The sequence below is a fragment of the Panthera pardus genome, unplaced genomic scaffold (assembly GCF_024362965.1).
Source record: "Panthera pardus isolate Hobbes unplaced genomic scaffold, ASM2436296v1 HiC_scaffold_27, whole genome shotgun sequence".
In the NCBI taxonomy this organism is placed as follows: Eukaryota; Metazoa; Chordata; class Mammalia; order Carnivora; family Felidae; genus Panthera; species Panthera pardus.
In genome coordinates, this window is record NW_026526843.1 from 114,858,161 (window position 1) to 114,867,616 (window position 9,456).

Sequence of the window (9,456 nt, forward strand, 5' to 3'; positions counted from 1 at the left end):
CAAATTTCGGTCATGCATCTTACCAGCTGTGTGGCCGTGGGCAAATTACTCAACCTCTCCGGTGCCCAGGTTAGTGAGGATAACACTACCTGACTTCCCAAGATGGTGGTGAGACTTAACGCACGGCCTTCAAGGACGTTTGTGCCACAGTAAGCTTGCCGTGTGTGTGGCTCACAGATAATGACGGTGGTGCTGAAGTGGGAGGTGCGGGGCGCTGGGAGGTGGTTAAGCACAGCAATGAACATAGCACGAATAATACAACCAGCAGATCCCAGTTGTGGGACGACCGTGGGCCAGGTACCGGTCTAAACCCTTTACCTGAATTAACGAACTTAATTCTCATTCCTCCTGGCAACCCTAGGAAGTACACACTGTTGTTACCTCCATCGTACAGGGAAGGGATCTGAGGCATGGAGAGGTTAAGTGATTGGCCCAAAGTCTCCCTGCTGATCAATGGCAAAGCCAAGGTTCTGATCACGAGACGGGCCAAAGTGAAGGGCCCGCCAGGGTGTCTAACAGGCAGCTAGAGACACAAGTCACGGGCTCGCAGCAGAGGTCAGAGTGGCGTTCACAAGGCCCCATCTGGGAGGGCAGGAGAGGAAGAGGGTACTGAAGAAAACAGAGTAGGAAAGACCGGGGAAGGAGAGAACATAAAAATGAAAGGGAAACTTTCGAGGGAGTGTTCCAGTATGTGGACAAATTCAAGGAGATCAAGGATGATGAGAAAAAGGCCGTCGGGCTGGGCAGGTGTGCCCCCTGAAGGCCTCTCTAGTGCAGCTCCGGGGGGCTCAGGGAGAGGAATCCAGCTTATGGTTCCAGCAGGTCCTGGATCCTGCCCGTCCACTAGGACCATCTGCCGGCCTCTCCCGAAAGTAGGAGTTAGACCCTAGGACTCATCTCTAGAGATTCTGATCCAATTGGCTGGCGGCAGATCACTGGCTTCCGGCTTTCAGTGTTTCTCTAAAAGTCCCCGAGATGATTCCATTTACTATCGTAGCACTGAGTTCGAGAAGGGCTACGGTTTGCGAAAGAGTGACGGTCAAGATGCAAGTCAGTCTGTAAATAAGTTTAAAAAAGGAGAAAGAGGGGCGTCCGGGTGGCTCAGTCGGTTAAGTGTCTGACTCTTGATCTGAGCTCAGGTTTCGATCTCAGGGTCCTGAGGTCAGGCCCCACACTGGGTGTGAAGCCTATTTTAAAAAAAGAAAGGAGAAAGACAACTGGAGGGGAACAAGAACCACCACATGAGCTCCTACTATGGGCCAAACTCTCTCTAAACACTTGGCATACACCTTTGCGTTTAATCACCAGACCAGCCTGTCACCGGAGAACCCTTAGCATCCCCCATGTTCCCCCCTTAGGAAACGGAGGTCTGAAGAGATCCAGAACCTTCCCCAAGTCACCTCGCGGGAAAGCAAAGAAATCAGGATCAAACCCTGGCAGCCTGGTAAATACAAATGAAGTTATTTTTCAGGTTATCAGAGAGAGGGGCATATTAATGGGCAGGAGGGGAGACTTCTCTACACCAACGGTTTTCTTCCCAGGGTAACTTGTGTTCATTTCCTCTCTACAGATGAACTTTTGTTTTTTAATCCAAATGGATTATGCTTCCATGTCTTATGTCCTTATTTTCTCCCACGCCTTCTTCCTGCCACCCCCCACCCCCAAGAACAAATAGTACCTGTGACCAAGCGTGATGGTCTTCAGAGAGGAAACCCCCGTTCTGGAAATTCCGCTGGCAGAAGTAGAACCCTTTGCGGCTCTGCCTACAAAGAAATGCGGGTGCTCTCAGAGGGGCACGCACACTGGAGGCACTGTGCCCCCAAATGTGAAGGGTGCCGAGGGGGCCGAGGGCAGGTGCGTGGAGTGCTGTTGATGTCTGCTCCCAGGTGGGACAGAGTTGTCCGGGATGGGTCAGAGATGTGGGAGAAGGGAAGGAACTTCCTGTTCCATCTGAAAGTCACATGGCAAGAGGTGGCAGGCAAGCGGGAAGCCCGAAGCTGTGCTCAAATGAGTCAGAGAGACATCTGCAACCCAGACAAATGGGGGAGTGTGTGGACCTCTTCCACACCTCCTCAACTCCAACGCACCGGGAAGGGGTCTGGTCAGACAGGACTCGACTGTTCAAGGGGGCCGAGGGCTTTGGTAACTTGGAAACCGAAGCTCTCTCTGAAAGTTGGACGATCTAGACACATCTGGGCTCGTGAAGCAGATATACACACCCTCCGACAGGCCCCGCTCCGCAACAAGTATTGCCTAACACCACAATGCGGAAGGGGACAGTTGCACAGCCTGCTGCCCACGGGTCTTTCCAGCGCAGTGGCTCGACCCCGCCCCCCGATTATACAGATGATCCCAGAGAGGTTCTGTTGATCACCCACGGGCTCAGCTAGGCTACTGACTGTGCCTAAAGATGAACAGCATCAGAAATCTCCAAACCCGGATCTTCCATGACTGCCCTAACCCCACCCCAGTCACTCACCCTGCCAAGTGTCCTGGGAGAAGTGGGGTACTCTAAGCATCTCCGGCAAACATCCACGCCTGGTCTCTTCACCACTGGCTAGCGCTAGCTCTTACTCTGGTCTAGGATATGTAGAACCCTCAACAACTCTTGGGGCACCCGGGTGGCTCGGTCGGGCAAGATTCTGATTCTTGATTTCAGCTCAGGTCATGATCTCATGGTTTGTGAGGCAGAGCCCCCCACATCAGGCTCTGCATTGACCAGGCGGAACTTGGGATCCCCTCTCTCCCTCTCTGCCCCTCTACTACTCGCGTGCACATGCTCTCTCTCTCTCAAAATAAACATTAAAAAAAAAAAAGAAAGAATTCCTTTTGCTTAAGACCTAGGCTACTGCACATCTATACAATTTAACCAAGAGGCGCATGCTTTTTGGACCTTCTGAGGAGCAGACAGCCCAGGGCTCTGGCCACAGGAGTTCAGAGAGAGACAAGAGTAATGGAAAGATGGTCCTATGGAGTAGAGGTTGGCAAACTTGTTCGCAAAGGGCCAAAGAACGAATAATTTAGGGTTTGCAGGTCATGTGGTCTTTGTCCTAACTACTCAACCCTGCAGGGGTAGAGCGAAAGCAGTCATAGTCGATACAAACATGCACGAATGTGGCCATGTTCCAATAAAACTTTATTTATGGACCTTGAAATTTCAGTTTCACGTAATTTTTGTGTGTTGAGAAACACTCTTTTGATGTTTTTTCAACCATTTAAAAATGTAAAAGCCATTCTCAGCTCCCAGAATGGACAAAAACAGACCGTGGAGAGGATGTGGCCCATAGACCATAGTTTGCCAATCCCTGTTGTAGAAGGAAGATCCCCGGCGAGCCCAGCCAGCTACACTCACACACGCTTTCATTTCTGTCATTGCTCATTTCCACATCTTAGCAGACCAACCTTGATGTGCGATCTCCAGACTATTTTGTCCACGGCTAGGACGCGTCTCTCACTCTTGGATTGAGAGTTGAGAGAGACCTAAGTCGCCTGTGAAGTTCAATCACGGGGCCACGGCAACAGATGTTGGCGAGGATGCGGAGAAAGAGGATCCTTCTTGCGCCGCTGGTGGGAATGCAAGCTGGTGCAGCCTCTCTGGAAAACAGTAGGGAGGTTCCTCAAAAAATTGAAAGTAGAACGACCCTATGACCCAGCAATGGCACTACTAGGTATTTATCCAAGGGATACAGGTGTGCTGTTTCGAAGGGACACATGCACCCCCATGTTTATAGCAGCCCTACTGACCATAGCCAAAGTATGGAAAGAGCCCAAATGTCCATCGATGGATGAATGGATAAAGAAAATGTGATATGTGTATATATACATATATATATACACATATACATATATATGTGTGTGTGTGTATACACACACACACACACACACACACACACACACACACACAGTGGAGTATTACTCGGCAATCAAAAAGAATGAAATCTTGCCATTTGCAACTACGTGGATGGAACTGGAGGGTATTATACTAAGTGAAATTAGTCATTCAGAGAAAGACAAAACTCACATGACTTCACTCATATGAGGACTTTAAGAGACAAAACAGATGAACATAAGGGAAGGGAAACAAAAATAACATACAAACAGGGAGGGGGAACAAAACATAAGAGACTCTTAAGTATGGAGAACAGAGGGCTACTAGAGGGGGTGTGGGAGCAGGGGATGGGCTAGACGGGTAAATGGACAAGGGGCATTAAGGAATCTACTCCTGAAATCATTGTTGCATTACACGCTAATTTGGATGTAAATTAAAAAAAATTAAGAATTCTGAAAAAAAAAAAAGAAAAAAATGGGGCCACATTAGTCACCTGTGGGTGAAATTTTAACTTACTAAATATTAAATTGCAAACTGAAAGAAGGGCTTTCCAAAGGTTTAAGGAAGCCATTCTACACACACATGCACATTTTTCTCAACTTGAAACAGAACGTAAGACTATTCTGGGAGCCGAAGCTGAACTGAATCAACATGCCATTTGGTCTGAGTTTTTGGAGAAAGAAGTCAGGAGAAACACCAAACCATTTGACATTTATCTGTGGAAAGTCCTCAAACCCGGGACACCGTGGTCGATCCCAAGTGCAAGTTCCCAACCTTCAACTGGGTGATAAACATTTTGAGCGTGAGGGCCTCATCGGGGATCAGAGTGTTTTATTTCCTGTCAAAATGCCTTTCCCACCGTTCAGCCACAATAGAGGCCTGTCACTGTAGTAACCGCTCTGCCCTTCTCGTAGAAGAAAAAGGGAAGTCCTATTAAAATGACTCCCGTGTTGTGGTCAGTGGTATAGGACACCAAGAAGATAGTTAGCGGTTCTGCAAATGTCAGCCTTTGAGCATTATACATGTTGACATTCAAAATCAGTCACGTGAGCTGCCTAAAGCAGCTAACAGGAGCCTCTGGCATTTAAGTCGCCAGAATCTCTATTTGGAGAGAAAGCTGATGGCACGAAGGTTACAGTGCTAGACTTTAGGGAGCTTAAACGTGTTTTATTATTATTATTGGGAGTTTGGAGCGGATGGAGACTGGACTGGTGTTTGAAATAAAATATGGGTTTTTATGTTTTTAATGTTTATTTTTGAGAGAGAGAGAGACAGACAGACAGACAGACAGTGTGAGCAGGGGAGGGGCAGAATGAGAGAGGGAGACACAGAATCTGAAGCAGGTTCCAGGCTCCGAGCTGTCAGCACAGAGCCCGACGCGGCGCTCGAACCCACGAATGGTGAGGTCATGACCTGAGCCGAACTCGGACGCTTCACCGACTGAGCCACCCCGGCGCCCCAAAATAGGGGTTTTGATGGCAGCCCATACTTTCTATGTTATGAAGATGCTACCCTGAGTTTAGACCTGTGGTGTTTTTTTTTTTTTTTTTAATTCTTCCTGGATCTTAATTCCGGAGTAAAGGACAGACCCTTTCACCCTTAAGTGTCCTGTTCATTCCTAGAAACGTAGAGCAGGAACTGGAATCTATGGGGATGGAGAACCTAGACCTTGTCGGAAAAATGATGGCTTTAGGATTCTGGCAGTAGGGATTGAAGGCAAAAGGTCGAAGGAGACAAGAAAAAACAACCCAGTAAGATTTGATATCAGATATAAACGAGCCAATGAACTTTCCACGGGGAGAAAGCAAGCAGCTAAAAAAGGGTCACATTGGTAGGAGAAACGCAGAGTCGAGTCTCGAACAGGTTTAGCTGGAAGAGAAACATTCAACAAGTGACGTCCTGGGTACACGTGGAAGCATGGAACTGGGGTTCAGATAAGATGTGGGGACTGATCCAAATGAAGAGACCATCATCCACCATTTTAGAGCATTCTTTGAATGGTCAAGAGAGTCAATTTTTTTTTTGAGTTCGAGGAAAGACTCAAATGATCATTTATTGATCTATCCTCTGAAGTTTTTATAATGTCGATTTTTTTTTTAAGTTTATTTATTTTGGGACACAGAATGCAAGTGGGGGAGGGCAGAGAGAGAATCCCAAGCAGGCTCCGCGCTGTCAGCTTGGAGCCTGATGCGGGACTCGAAATCACGAACCGTGGGATCGTAACCCAAGCTGAAGTCGGACGCTTGACCGACTGAGCCACCCAGGTGCCCCTAATGTTGAAAATATTAAACAGAATGATAACCTGGCCCTTGATACAGATGTGACAGAGAGGGAGGGTCCTGGTGAGTAAGAAATCCTGAACTGTAAGGGGCGGGGGTTGCTGGCTTCATTCATTCAGGCCACCCTTTCTGCAGGCCCCACGGACCTTCCTCTGTTCGTCCTCATCGCAGAAGGCTTTCCTTTGCCGATCCCGTGGTCGGGACTACGCTCTGTCCTCATCTTTACTTGGCTGGGTCCTTCGCACCATTCAGGTTCCAGCTCAGATGTCACCTCCTTGGAGAAGTCTTTCCAGATGACCACATCTGAGGCTGTATCCAAAGCTCTCAATCTGTACTGTGCAGGCCGATCTGTTACAATGCAGACTTGCGATTCCATGGTTCAAGGGGCTGGGGGTGCGAGGCTGCGATTCTGCCCTTTCTGACAAGCTCCCGGGAGCTCCAACCTGGCTTCCCCACACCCCACCTTGGGGAGCATCACTACCCCTCCATCTCTGCCACACCACCTGCTTCATTTTCTTCACGGCGTTTCTCGCACTTGGAAATTCTGTGTTGGATTGTGCGTAAGTCGATCAATTTGTTTACTGAGACATAAATGCCACAAGAGGAGGGACTTATTTTTTGTGCCATTATTCGTCTTTTATTTTTTTTTAATCCTCAAATCCTTACAGTGTTCCCCAGTGATCGGATCAAATAATTGAAAAAAAGAAAAAAGATGGTAATTTGTTTATCAGTTCGATCTCCCTGTGGTAATCTGCTCCTAGCTAACCGTACTGACCTAGACACAACCCTGCCTAGCTTCTGGCCTACAGCAAGGCCAGGGTCACTGGGATTTCGGATCGGCTTGGCTAAAAGGGGACTCGGGTAGAGAGAGTTACACTGCAGTCAAGTCAAGAGAGAGAACCCGCCAGGTAATCTTATCAAGAGATTCAGCTTCAATAAGTCTGCACTAAAGGGATAAATCCTCTAAGTGAGAGCTAGAATCCACAGGGCTCGGCCCTCCAGTTCTACTGAGTTAGGTATGGTCACCATCTCATCATTACTCAGTTTAAAGTCAAAAGCCTTGATGTCCTCAACAATGCATGCCACTGTCGCAGACTTGGGGATTCCAACCCTCTTCCCCTGGATGGGGAACTGAATCAGACCCTGGGCTGTGGGCTTTTTGGGCTCTGCATCAATCACCTTAATCTTGGGACCCTCCAGAAGCGAAAAGTCCTCGGACTTGGCCCAGAGTCCTTCAGGAGAGCCCAGAAGGCTGTCAGTTTTAACGGGGATGCCCTTGGAATGGCAGTATTAGATCCATTTTTTCTCGTGTGGGGTATTTGCTTCTATTTCAGTCCAGGTTTGTTCAAGAGCCTTTCGATCTGGAAGTGGTGGAAGACTGCAAAGGCTCTCACCAGCCCCTCATCTACCAGCTCCTCCACGGCCCCCCAGGCTCCCAAGAACGTTAATTTACTGGTGAGGCCACCGCCTTATTGTCTTTGGAGAAAAAGTCCTTCCCAGGCTGCAATCCCGGTGACCAGTGAATCAAACAGACGTCCAAACAGTTCTGCGTCAGATCCTTCGAAGTCTTCTGACGGGCCTCTTTTGCTAGGATTCTCTCAAAGAAGGTGGGTCCTCACTTGCCAGGGATGAAGAGTTCCTCTTGCTTGACAACCTTCTCTTGGATGGCTTCTCCCACCTCATTCTTCCTCTTGATAGACACGGATAGGCTATCCTCACCTAGACTGTGCCTACATCAGCGGCCACCTTCACCGGCTCCTTGACTTCGCCTAGGGGAGACTTCCAGGTGCGCAGACCCACAAGAGACACCTTAGCTTTGGTACTGAGCTCCACGAAGGTGGCCGTGGTCAGGGATGAGACATTTCTGAGCAAGCAGGTAGATGTCCTGTGCCACGATTGAGGGCCCTGGCCCTCAAGCAGGGACTTCATCCGGGGTGCTCCCTTTTGTATTCCCAACACTTAACACAGGGCCCGGCATGTTACCAATGTTCCCTAAGCACTATCGAATGAGTCTTTTTCAAAATTCATTAATTCCTTTCTCTCCTTACGGACTCAGCGACTGTTCCTGTATACAACGGGACCTAGACTCTAAGTCAAGGGCAGAGTTACTCAAGGGCCAGGAACCGCTAGTTACTAGCCCAAACCAGGATAAGAAGCTTGGACTAGAAAGCAAATCTGACGTGTTTCTCAGCAGTGCTCAGGGGGCATGACTTCCTTTTTCACAGCAACTTTCTTGATGAAGTAAATGGCTTCCCTTCTGGCACAAGCTCCTTTCCTTGACAGACAGAACAGCGTCAAGTGGCAACTGTGGGTAGGTTGCATCGTTAACCAGGGAATTCCAATCCCGAGAATTGTAAAGACAGAATTGGGGGAGGGACTGGAGAATTATGGGCTGCACACAACTATGGGGTGGATGTAGAATTGGGGGGTGGGGAGACAGGGACCTGTGGGAACAAACGGAGAGTTGTGGGTAGAGGAGAACCGTGAAAGAAAATGGACAATTATCAGAGCAAAGGGAACTGTGAGAGAAAAGACAAAGTTAAAGATGGAAATTAGACTACTCGGAATTGTAAAGAGAACTGTGGGAGAAAATGAAGAAATAGGAGAGCGGCGTCTCAGTGTAGGAAGGACAGGGACTTGTAGGAGAGCAAAGGAAGGAATATCCTTACGAAAGGAAAGGATACTGTGGGAGAAGCAAAGACTAGTGGGAAAGAAGGGGAATTATGGGAAAGACTGGAAAGCTCTGTGAAGAAGAGAAATGGCAGAGTGGGGATTTACCAGAATGAAAATACATTCTGAGATGCACCTGGGTGGCTCAGTAGGTTAAGTGTCAGGCATTGGCTCAGGTCGTGATCTCAGAGTCTGTGGGTTCGTGCCCCAGGAGCCTGCTTCAGATTCTGTGTCTCCCTCCCTCTCTCTCTCTGCCCCTTCCCTGCCTGTGCGCTGGCTCGCTCTCTCTTTCTCTCTCAAGAATAAACGTTTAAAAAAATAAACATTTTTTAAAATTCTGAAAAAGAGTGCAGAATTAAGAGGTGGAAATTAGAATACTGGGAATCATAGAGAAAATTGTGGGAACTGCATATAACTGTGGGAAGGATGGGGAATTGTGGGAGAGCACGGGAATTAAAATCCAGGGACTTGGGGTGCCTGGGTGGCTCAGCTGGTTAGGTGTCCAACTTCAGCTCAGGTCATGATCTCATGGTTCGTGAGTTCGAGCCCCGCGTCGGGCTCTGTGCTGACAGCTGGGAGCCTGGAGCCTGCTTCGGATTCTGTGACTCCCTCTCTCTCTCTGCCCTTCCCCCGCTCATGCTCTGTCTCTCTCTGTCTCTCAAAAAATAAATAAAATGC

General features: G+C 48.5%; 1 pseudogene; it reads right to left on the reverse strand.

The window, feature by feature from the left end:
• Window positions 1-7,071: 7,071 nt before the first annotated feature.
• Window positions 7,072-8,037, reverse strand: LOC109248357 (aldo-keto reductase family 1 member B10-like; annotated as a pseudogene).
• Window positions 8,038-9,456: the final 1,419 nt, after the last annotated feature.